This window comes from Solanum verrucosum, unplaced genomic scaffold, assembly GCF_900185275.1.
Source record: "Solanum verrucosum unplaced genomic scaffold, falcon-dt-bn FXZP01000060.1, whole genome shotgun sequence".
Lineage (NCBI taxonomy): Eukaryota > Viridiplantae > Streptophyta > Magnoliopsida > Solanales > Solanaceae > Solanum > Solanum verrucosum.
The window spans coordinates 5,219,268-5,232,786 of NW_026020129.1; the positions used below are offsets into that span (position 1 = coordinate 5,219,268).

At 26.9% G+C, this 13,519-nt stretch overlaps 1 non-coding gene across 1 annotated transcript; it reads left to right on the forward strand.

Moving 5' to 3' along the window:
• The first annotated feature begins 11,595 nt into the window (after window positions 1–11,595).
• On the forward strand, window positions 11,596–11,696 carry LOC125827224 (U6 spliceosomal RNA). The gene has a single exon (XR_007442975.1). It is a non-coding gene; the product is annotated as a U6 spliceosomal RNA (small nuclear RNA).
• Window positions 11,697–13,519: the final 1,823 nt, after the last annotated feature.

Consider the following 13,519-nt stretch of genomic DNA (forward strand, 5'->3'; position numbering starts at 1 on the left):
GAATCCCAAACTTATTCAGTAGTTGTTGGGGCTAGTTTCAAATATATGCAATAAAATAATTAATTTACAATAAATATAGTCATATTTATTTACATAAAAAATCATAAAAAAATGCATTGACTATACAATATAGCTTGTTAAAGGTCATAGAAAGTATATACTGACTATACAATATATCTTATCTATACATGAGCTACACGCTAAGGGCCCATTTGGCCGTGCAAAATTAAATCATGATTTTGAATCACAATATGAAATCATGAGATGAAGTTGAAGGTTTGTTTAGACATGCAATTTGAACTTTTTATGTTACGTGTTTTCTCATAAACATAAAAAACCCATAAGTTATAAAAGTATTAAAATTGTCTAAATTCTTTATACAATCTTACCAAATAAGCACAAGTTTATCAAAATCACATAATACACTATCACAAAGATATTCTTAAAAAGTGCAATATTTTTTTTATCAAGCTTTAATTCAACAAAAGAATTAAATTAAACATAAGGTGTGGTGTATTAGTCTTTAATATAATTCCACCCACATAGTACGAACAATCTTCTCACTTTGAACTTGCATTTCTCGTTCGTATGACTGAGAAGATGAACCAACATTGTTACTTTAAGCCATTTGTTAGTCAATTTGGTTGGTAAATATATTTGATTAAAAATAATGAACTTGATAAATATAAATGGTAAAGTAGAAATTGATTTGAAGTAATAATATGTCCTATGTTTGTGAAAATAATCATTCTATGAGGCTTAAATAGTTTAAAAGGTAATGATATGAATTATAAATTTGATTTACATATGAATTAAATGGTTAGTAGATATTTATGCAGGGTTGTTTTTATCAAATATAAACTTGTGGTAAGTTTTCGAATTTGAAAAATCCTAAATCATGGTTTTTGGAGAATTCGGAATTTCATCTCATGATATGAAATCAGCGTGAAATCGCATGTCCAAACTCGAATTTCATCTCATGATTTCATATCGCACGTTCAAATGCCTACGAACTATACATTATAATACACTCAAAAATCTAAAATATCGCTTAACTATACATGAATCATACACTAACTACACACGAAGTATAGACGAACTATTCAATCTCGATCAACTCAAAATTACCTCTAAACACAAAAATAAATCTATATATGAAATTCTCTCAATATTTCGAATATTTGATATATAATTCACTTAAAACTATTCACATTTTCGATACATCGATGTTAAAATATATATAATAATAGAGAAGACTAAGCAGAATGAAGAAAAAGAAGAAGGAGAGGGACGAAGAACAAACTGGCAATTTTGGGCCTAGTTTTTGGGCAAATATTTATGCTCAGCCCAGGCCCAATATGAGCCACGGGCCTTGGATTGGAAACTACATTTTAATTCTTATTCTTTTAGCTCACAAATACTACAAAATATCTTGAGTGATTTCTGCAAAAATATATTATTATTATTTTATTTTATTTTTTAAAAAAGGCATACCAGATTATAGGGCAAAACCAAAAATATTTTTCTGAAATGTTTTTTTTTTTATTACCAAATTTGAAGTTGAGACAGCATCATTAGCATAGCTTATTCTTTTTTTTCCCATTAATTTGTAGCTAATTGATTAGGAGACAATTCATATACTTGTACGAAACAACTCTAATGATATAATTAACTTTAAATTAAAGGGAAAAATGTTTGAAATATATCTGAACTTTGATTGAAATTGTTATTACGATACCGAACTTTGGAAAGGACCTTTTACCCTCTGCACTATTTAATAGTGTATTTTAAAAGTATATATGTGCCCACGTGGACATAAAAAATATTGCATCATTATAAATAGTAATGTGTCCACGTGGGCACATATATACCTTTAAAATACACTATTAAATCGTGCAGGGGGTAAAAGGTCATCATAAAGTTTGATATCGTAACAACAATTTCGACCAAAGTTGGAGTATTTTTCTGACTCTTTTCCCTAAATTAAATTAACTTACAGATAGATTAGAGTGATTTTGTGACTATATGTTCCATTTTCAAAAAAATAAATATATATGAGAAAGTTGGAAGGAAATAATTCAGTCCACTAATTGATTATCATAATATAACGAGAATTCCTCATTATCATTGCATCTGCATAATTTATTTTCCTTTTAGCAGTACCTTTTAAGAAAAAGGATCTAAAAAAATTAATTTAAATAGTCGTTTATTTAACTGTAGCTAAAAATAGCTTATAAATATATAATATAGGTATAATTCATGTATATTATTTATGTAACTATGTATAACCGGTATATAATTTATGTATCTACGGAGAAAAGTTAAATAATGACTTTTAAGATGGTGCTAGTATATCCGTTTAAAATAAGGATGGAGGGTATAATCTAGTATGATTTTTTTCACATTTCTTCAAAAAATAAAATATTTTTAAAAAAAATCTGCACAAGTCAAAATTTCTAGAGTTAAGATATTGGACGACAAATAAAAAAAGAGACATTAAATAATTAATTAAATTTACTTTTCTTTCTTGTGATGCCTTTTTGTTCAATATTGTACTGAAACTTTCTTTTATAAACTAATATAGCGTGCAAGATTTTCAACTTCTATAAAATCAATTTAATTTTATAGTATTTGACTTTGACTCTGTGGCTTTTATAAAAAATATAATTTTACTGCACTTGTTTTTTTTGGGTACAATGTAGACGTTGTATATGTTGTATATAGGGAAAAGAGGACATTTAAGAAATATTAAAACCACATCAATTGATAAATAAACTCCAAAAAGAACATGGCCAGAATTATAAATAATAACGATGGATCTGAGTAAGTCTTCTTTTATTTTATTTTTTCAAAAGGAAATGGAATATAGTATTAATTAATTATGTTTCATGTGTATAAAGTGCTTATGATTAAATGATATGACTAAATAAAAGATCATCCTAGGTTAAATGTACATAGATTAGACATTTTTTAATTAGAAAAGTACTTAGAGTTATTGAAATTATTTAAATATTCGAGTCTTTAATTGTTGTTTACTCGTTTGTTTATAGAAAAAATAGTATGTGGTTGCAAAATCTTGGTACCTTGAAGTATGTGTGTTCATTACTTTTTTTTTTTTTGGTTGTGTGAACCTAGATTTTTTTTTTATTTTATGAAATGAATAATTAAAGAATTATTGTGAAATGAGTTATTAATCTAAAATTTTATGTCGAGAATCAAACTATATAAACTCTATACATATTTGAGAATGTTAATCATTAAGATCACACTATTAAAAATAAAAATTAATTAGCAAAAGATATAATATTCTATAGCTAAATAACAAAATTTACTGCTAATTTTATTTAGTGATGGATTATAAAAAAACATTAGATCAGTTACAAACAATTTAATAACGAATTAGTGAAAAAATTTATAGCTAGTTTCAGTTATTTTATAGTGTCATCTACTGTAAAGATATGACACTTGAGCGTAACTCAACCCCAAAAGCTAGCTCATGAGGGGAGGTTTGTTCGAGTCCATATTAGGAGACCAAATTTTCCATCCCTCCACCGATGTGGGACATCTTAACATTCCCTTGCACGCCCAGACCTCAACTGGAGCGTGAACACTTCTAAATGGGGGTCCATCATCGGTGAACAACAAATTGGAATGGGCCTGACTCTGATATCATGTAAAGATATGACACTTGAGCCTAACTCAACCCTAGAAATTAGCTCATGAGGGGAGGTTTGTCCAAATTCATATAAGGAGATCAAATTTCCATCCCTCTATCGATGTGGGACATCTTAACATCTACAATATCAAAACTATTTTTTAGAGGATCAAGTTTAAGTTGGTTACTAACTTAATCCATTTTCTTTGTTTTGTTGAACCAACTCTTATCCTCGAGAATACCAAAATAAGAAGGAAAAAATCTATTTGTACTAAATATTTATATGAAATTATATTAATTTATCAAAATTATGTAATAATTTAAAGCGAGGGATGTGTGGTAATTAGTTTTAAATTAGTAATATGTGAAGAAGACATGTATCATATCCGTTTCCTTTTACTTATTATGTTCTTTGAAACATCGATTTTTAAACGATACTTTTTATTACTTAACTCGATTAACAACTTAATATTCAATTAAGAATAATTTATAGTAAAAGTTGGTGGGTCCTTCGGATGTTAATCATAAACTACAGATGGTTAATGACTTCTTTAAAGTCCAATATACGACAAGTTGCTATTAAGAATATTATGTTTATAAAGTTATCAATGGTGATTATCAATACATTTATCGTTGTTTATTGGTACTTAAATAAAAGTATGTAACGACAAATCATCACATTTTCTTATGTTGCATGTGACCACTTGGAAAGAAAAGCAAGAATAGTCGTTTTCACTCTTTATTTTTTTAATCTCTAAGGTAATTGAATTGATCGGATAGGTAGTTTCTTAAATGAGAAGTCACAAACTTTTGTGAATGTTATTGTATATTTTTTGGTTACGGGATTTGCATACGCATCAAAAGAGTAATAGTTGCGAGTTTACATATTAAGCTTATAGTTAACCATCCTAATCATGGTTAGTAAAGAAAGGACATATTGCTTATTAGTTATTACTATAGAAAACCATTATATATATATTGGCTGTTTCTAACTATTTAAATGGAGAATTATTATTAAAAAAAAAAAAGGCAGAATTTTTTAGTTTTTTTTTACCAATATATGTTATTTTTACCGAAATAATGAATTTATTACATTTTTTAAAAATACAATTTATCTCTTAACTATGAAAATTAGTATGTATTTTCTAATGTATATGCTTTGTATATAACAACACTGTAATTAATTAAGTGCATATTAAAAGACGTTCACTATATTGTTTTTGAAGCACCAAAGTCTTGCTTGTTTGACATAAGACAATTTAAAGAATTTAGTTAATAATGACATTGTTGTACTTTTAGTACGTTAATCCATAATATCCAATTCTTTAAGAATGTCTTCGAACCTTATGGTTATTTAACCTAATAGTATAAATCTTCTCCCATGATTATAATATCCAATTCGTTTAGAAAGTACGATTTTAAAATAATGAATAAGAAGTAATATTTTAATTTATATTTTTTTATTAGTTAACCACTAATAAATAATGCCTATGAATACAAGTTGCGAATAATTAACGAAGATGGAAGCTAAAAGATGCATTTGACCGCAAATAATAATATACTCCATATAGGTGAAACAATAATTAAAAGCTAGGTAAAAAGAAACAAGTACTTGATTATTTACCATAATAAACAAATGAATGGCTGAAGCCTGATTGAATTAACTGATGGTAAATAGCTGAAGTAAGATTCAAAATGCATAAATTTAATTTTTGGAAAAATTACGTAAATATACAACTTATTTTATCATTTTTTAAAAAAAAATTATTACTTAAAAAAATTATAAAATTCCTATTTTCCCACTCTCTCTTATTCTCGGATACGTCACTCTTACATGATATACTGTGATAGATGTGTCTTGTAACAACAAAGATAATGTATCGAGACACGATGTGTCGGGATATTGAGCAATGTATCGGGAGAGGTGCGTCTTGTATCAACAAAGGAAATGTATTGGGACGCGATGTATCAGGACGTTGAGTGATGTATCTTAAATTTTTAAATTTTATGTGGTTTTTGTAATTCGAAAAAGAGTAGAAATATGATTTAATTAGCTCTTAACATTATGAGATTTGTGTAATTTTTTGAAATAGTTACATGTACTAGGATAGAAGTGTTGAAACTATTAATAAACAATTAATGTATAGTTGATGAATTTTTTTATTAAACTGACCTTGTTGGGTTGTTAGTTTAATAAACCATTAAAAAAATCAAAAAATCGATAATCAAATCAATAATTAAGTCAATATAAAAAGACAATATTTTAAAATCGTTAGACCAAAATGCAATTTCAATAAACTAATAACATTTTTTTTCCCACCCAATTTACTATTAAACCGAAATTTGCACACCCCTAGATTTCGCAAAGATAAAACATTGGAGTATATTATCAAAAAATGAAATAGTATTTCCGTACTCCTTCCTTAAAAAGAATCAATAATATGTTAAAGAAACCAGAAAAGTAATGATCATCACCCAAAAAATAGCCATAGCCCATAGGGATAGTTTTGATCAATAAGACCTTGAGCCCATGAAGTAAGGGAAACTTGTTCCTAAATTTTGCATTGTCCATGGTTTGCATCCTACATACAATCATTTTCGAAGACGACTTTTGATTCAAAGTCATTAAAGTTAAGGCTTTAGACCTCTCATACGTAATTTTAATCAGCTATTAATGACTCCAAGACATTATGAAGCGCTGTCCAATAACCATAGAGTTAATCACAAAATTTCTATGAATATTTCCCACTCCTCCCACCCCCACCCATCTTTATCTACCTTATTTAGTTGATGTGATGGAGACGTGAACAAATTGAGGGAGTTGGTGGGAGGATCTTCAAAAATGACAAAATCAATCAAAAAAAGTCAAGGGGCCTCAAACATTTTAGTGGCACTACATTATTTGATTATTGTTGTATTATTTTCTTTTGTTTCTTTTCAAATAATATGTTTAATTAGCTAATTGAAGCATTATTATTAGCCATAAGCAAAAAGAATATGTACAAAATTATCTCTCTTTTGCTTTGCTTTCTACCTAAACGGGACATTTTCCTAAGAGAAATTTACTTGCCATTATATACTTATCTCCTTGGTCCGTATTTCAAAACGAGCCCACAAGCCAGTGTTCAGAGCGCGCAGATGTCAAAGCATGACAGAGGCGCACAATCAAGGAAACGATGTTCTATGAGCGTATTCAGAACCCGAGCTTTGGCTGGCCCCCTAATCCACATTGGTCCATGCCCCGAGTTAATCGACGGATCAGCTCATCACCATTCTACATCTGAGAGAGAGTATGAGTCACGCGCGGTAAGAGAGAGTATAAGATGTAGGGAGGGGGTAGGTGGGGAGAGGACCCCCGAGTTTTAAGGGCTCAAGAAATGGTATTTGACCCAAAATCAAAGCCTCGTGCCAGATAGCTAGGGGATCCCACGTGCACCCTTTGTTATAAAAGGATAAATATATTCAATGTTTAATCTGAAATCAATATACTAATTTAATGGTTATATCTATTATTTTATAATGTATTGTATCATATTATACATGATATTATATTATTTTGATGAATATAATGTTTGGATAAATTATATATAACACAAATTTAAACAATAAACTTTAAAAAAAAAATAGTCGAGTACAAAGTATAACAACAAAATGAGAAAAATAAATAAGGTATTGAAACAACCACATCAAATCAGACGCTATACACAATGAGACCTTTTATTGATACCTGATGATGAATTTAATGATACGATACAATTAAATTTAATTAATGATCAAAATAAACAATAATTTTAAATTAACAATACTATACGTGAAACTTTTGCTCTCTTGATAATTTGAAGTCTCGAATCCACTGTAGCTTCTATTTATTTTGCCCTCTTGATAATTCGAAGTCTCGAATCCACTTTCTTAAAGTTTGAGGCGGAAAGTTGCTTATCATTTGAGTCACCTCCTGGCTCCTTTTGTCTAAATTTTTTCTCATCTTAATTAGAGTCTAATAACATTTGTTTTGATCCACAATTATTTTTTTTCAAATGTTTTAAATTGTTAACTATTATGAATAATAATATGTTGAAAACTTTCGGCGGAAGTAAATTTATTATAAAGGACTTGAAAAGTATATGTTTAAGTTCACAATTAACAAAATTAATTTAAATCTCGTATTCTGAATCTTAGTCATATAAATTAAATGGAGGAAATAATTTTTATGTATTTATTTGATTGATGTAAATCCCAAATATGAGTTTAATTTTTTCATAAAATATCACTTATTCTTTTTTTTGCTTTCTATTATTATGATGGGAAATGTGGCTTTGTCCTTTGGAAAACCGAAGGGAAAAGTTAGAAAGTGTGGAGAAGATGAAGGATAAGACAAAGTGATAGTAGGAGGAGAAAAGATAAAACAAAAGTAGATGAGTTTTTTTCAATTTTCGATTTGACATTTTGGATTCTCTGTCCCAAATCTTCAAGTGAAATAGTATTAAAAAGCATATAGTACGTGAGTTTTACTTTTATATTGAAGACAGATTATTTTCATCAGACGATTTAAGAAAAACAATTCAAAGCAATTTTAAAAAATTGAAAACAATGCCCATTTCATAATTAATACTGCTAAGACAAGAATGTATCGGATTCTACTAGTATTCACTATTAAATTATTTATTTATTTTTAGTCAATGACAATTTTTGTAGGTATTTTGATTGAATGAGTAATTTAAAATATGGGAATTTCTCACAAATCTCAAAGTGTTAAAGAGATAATTTTACATTTTATTCTATTATTTTTTAAATTACAAAATCCCTTAAATTTGGTGGACTCCAGACATTTCAAAATGTCTCGATGCATCGCATTTCGGTTTCGAATACATCCCTCAACTTCCCCATACATCGTGTCTTTGTTTCGGATACACCACTCAACGTACGTTTCGATACATCGCATACGTCCTAATATATCGTGTAAATGATATATCCGACTGATACATCATGTAAAGTAATGCATTCGACCGATACATCGTGTAAAGTGATGTATCTAACCGATACATTACGTAAAGTGATGTATCAGAATATAGGAGATTAGAAATTTTTGTAATTTTTTCAAATGATAGAATTTTTTTTAAAATATAACAAAATAAATTGTGTATTTAAGTAATTACATTAAAAAAATAATAATATTTATATATATTGTTTTCACAAAAGAATTAAAAACATTTACAATATTTTGGTGAGTATCCTCTTTTCATTATGCTTTTTCTACTGAATCAGTTCGACAAAAAAATCATATTCTATAATACATTCAAACGTATAAGATTGATTAAAAGTGGATAAATTTTATACATTTCATCATAATTTTTAATGGTGATTAATTATACCTTTCTTTAACTTTTCCCTTTATGCTTAATCAGTGGCCTTGATTTCACGTTTTAATTCAACTGGCCTCCAATTCGAATGGAATTTCATCGTTTTGAATAAGGAAAATCATGCATTCTCCGTTCATTTTTATTTGTTTATTATATTAAAAATAAATATTTTATTTTTTTATTCAATTTAAAATTAAATTAAAAGATAATATATTATTTAATTTTAATTTATTTTTATTATTAATCATAATCATTTTCAAAGTATAGAATCATTAAATTCAAAAGATTATATAGTGAAGTTATTGTTTTATTATTTATTTTGTAAATAATGTGTCAAATCAATATTAGACAAATAAATTTGCAGAGGAAAACAAATCCTTCTTTTATATTTAAAACAATTATCAAATTAATCACCTTTAAAGTCGTATGTTTAAACTTTGGTGAACTTTTTAAAACATTAAAATTATTATTTGAATGTACACCGACAAATAGAAAGTTTAACCTTCAAAACTCAAGAGTATTAAATGAAACTTGAAAGTTGTAAAAAATAAAATAAAAATTACTGGACATTTTTTGACAATTATATTTTTATTTATTATCTTTAATTATTTATAATGTTAATTATTTTCAATAAAGATTTCATCTATTTATGTGTGTACTCTTTATTTAATTTTCTATTTCATAATCAATATTTATTATTTGTATGAACAATTCTTAAGAAATGAAAAATGAAAAAAAATATTTAATATATATCTAGTATGAATGAGCAATTAAAGCCGTCAAAAATTACTTGGCCTCCATAAGGAAGAAAAAACAATTGCCTGACTTATGTTTGAGAAATCATTTTGACTTAATCCATTTTCAAAATTAAACAATAAAATAATATTTTTTAAAAAAGAAGATTGACAAATGCAATAGGCACCTTTAGAATATTCGAAAATAACTATATCAATTATAATACAAAAACTTAGTCAAATGTAAGATGAAGCTTGTCTATTGGGGGAAAAAAAACCTTGTCTATTGGCAGTTAGGAATGTCATTGTATTAATTCATTTTCTAGTCCACTAATCACCAAATATATAGAGAGAGAAAAATCCAAGTTTAAAAAATTTCTACAACACGTTTTTTTTTCATTTCTTACATTGGCTTGATTGAGTAATCCATGTTCAAGTGTAGAAAGGACATAATAATTTGAAATATCATTGTGAAATTAGTTTTACCTCCTTTTATTAAAAAGAAATCATTTTTTTCATTTTTAAGCAATTTATTTTCGTAAAGAAAATATTTTTTACAATTCTAACTAACGAACCGAATATAAAAAAATTAAAAAACATGTGTTAAACCTACAACTTGCTAATTATCGAAGTGTACAAATAGCCGTTCTTATCATTATATATGATACTGGTGGTATAATAATATTATATAAAAGGAGTTAGCTGGCCAAGTTGAGTAGATGATTTTTATTTTTATTTTTTTTGGATATCCCAGGGAAATTCATCATCTCTATCACAATATTCTCTATCTTTCAAGTGAGCATTTTGAGGTAACCTACAGGAACAACTCACAAACCAAGAGTAGATGAACTTGTTTGTAAATAATTCTAGCTTTTCCTTCTATTTCTATTACTATTGTTATATATATGTATGAACTCTATATCTAATTTTGCTTAAATAAATCTATGAAGGTCTTGGGAGTGTGTCAAAGCATGGAATATTTGGACATGTTTGACTTCATCGATTAATATAAAAACAACATGAGTGAGAAACAGAAGTACTCATAATACAGACAGGTGGGACAACAAACAATTCATGTATTATTTTAAGTAGTAATTGTCAAAGGATTCAATAGTAGGGCAATATCAAATGAATCAGAAAACTTCATCAATTTTAATTTCTTTATGTAACAAAAATGGTCAACACTCTTATTGAAACGTTTCGATACTTTATATACCTATTTATATGCACGCCCAAAATTGAAAAAATATAGATATCAATTACTATCATACATGAAACCTAAGTTTGCCTCCTATTATGACAGAACCTTTTTTTTAGTTCCATAATGGGTTCATATGGCTAGTTGTTCACATTCAACTTTAGACCTAGTAAAGGCTTAAACAAACAAAAAAACATAATTCAGTCCACTTAAGAGTTAAGACTCCAACATTGCAATATGCTTACAGGTTGTTCTTTTCCCTTTTCTAAAATTATTTTTGGTGAGATCATGTGTATTGAAACGTGTGATCATCTTATTTAGCGTTATATTTGGATATGATTTATTTGAAACTATATTGATTTTAAATTTTGAAATTTTGTTTGAACTTGTAATTTTTATCATACATATAGAAATTTCATAATTTATAAAAATTATTAAAAATACATCTTCAAATCTTATATAATACTGCCAAATAAGCAAATCATAATTTATAAATAAGACGTATATCGAAATTGATCAGGACCATTACTTACTCTCAAACCATATTTCAATGTGTCACCGTTTGAGTTTAAAATCTATTAGATTTTTATATATATAAGAAAATCTATTAGTTTTTTTATATATATAAGAAACTAGAGTGTATGAGAAATTGTCCCTTGGGGGATATCCGATAAAATTGGAATGATACAGAGAAGATTAGTATGGCCCCTGCGAAAGGATGACACATACAAATTGAAGTGTATGAGAAACTTCATTAACTACCGCTTTATTCTACTTCAAGTGTCCAAATCAAGACCATATAGAAGTTGAACCATAGAAAACTAATATTGGGTAAATAAATCTATCACTGATTTAAAAATTTAACTAAGTGGTAGCTATTTTAGGCCAACTTATTAATCCCAAAAAAAGGGACAAAGATGGCATATCTTTGCGTAAGATAAGATGTTATTCATCTTATCACTCCAAATTCTGAAACGTTATCGTTATGTAATTATTTAATCAATTAAAAAATTAATGGACAATACTATTATAATTAAAGAATAATATTAAAGAAAAGAACTCATGATTACAAGAATCAAATAATAATATTGAATTTGGGAATAATAAATAGTTAGTTTTCCGTCCGAAAAATATTTATTTTACATTTATCTATATTTTATTAACATATACCAATTAAAAATTAAGTTGAATACCTTTAATTTTTTTAATTTAATTTGTTATAACTTGTAACAGTATTTCTTAAAAAATATATTATCCACTTTACAAAGAGTGTGTTGAAAATTTAGGAGAGGCAAACAAGGCATAAGATTAGGGTTAAATGTTTGGTGATTAAAATTTTAATTAATTAATTAGTTTAATTAAAAGCCAAAATTAAGAAAGATGGCCGGCCAGAGTGTTGGATAAGGACAAAAGTAGGACCCACCAGCCGCTGCACCCATCTCCCACTTGCCATTAAAATTTAATTTAAATTAATTTAGACAAATTATTATTTTAATTAATTATTTAATGAAAACTGGGTCCCACTCATTTCACGTTTTCTGTCAGCTTTGCATTTAAATCTGGTCAACTTTGTTCTCCTTAACCATGATTAACTTCTTGTTAAACCCTAACCACACATATGCTAATTAATAATTACTTTAGGTTTCATTTACAACTAAAATAAATGCATCATACTCTCTATCCGTCCATTTTTATTTGTCATGTTGTATTTTTCGAAAGTCAATTTGATTAATTTTCAAAATTAAATTAGATTACACTAATTTGATATTTTAAATAAAAAAATATATATATACAAAAATTATACGAAAAATACTAAAAATTGTAATTTTTCGCATATTTATATGATAAAAAAATATATCGTAAAATATTAACCAAAATTCTTATAGATCGACTCAAAAAATGGAAATCATAACAATTAAAAGTGAACGGAGGTAGTACCGCTCACGTGCCTTTAATTCAACTTGCTTTAAATTTCCAAATCATAGGCTTCCTAAAAAGTATTTTCATGTCCATTTTTATTTATCCAGAGTAATAAATACTAGAACAATAATTTTACTATATCTTTAATTGAATATAATAAATTGAATATTTTAAAAAATGTAATGAGAAATGATTATAGCTAATAATAAGAGTAACTTAGGAATTAAATGATAAACTATCTCTTAAATTTTCAAATAAGAGAAGTGAAAATAAATATCTATTTTTAGTAGAGAAAAGAATTTAATATACCCCTAATTTTGTTATTTAAAACTCATATATCCTTTATTATGAAAGTAATAATTATTTGATTTAATAACTAAAATGTGTACAAATTAATTCGAACACTCTCATCATAAAAAAGAATTTTCCCGACATCCACATCTTCTATACCTCTAGAAAATCTTCGATGGATTCTCAACCAAAAAAAGGGAAAAAATAGAACAAGTTACCAACAAAGAAAGGAATAACACAATTTCTTACGTTCTTTGGAAAAATAAGAATCAACAAATTAAGGATAAGATAGTACAATATATATATGTTTTCTTACATTACACGACTATGCTTTGTTCTTCTTTCACAAAAATTATATTATAAC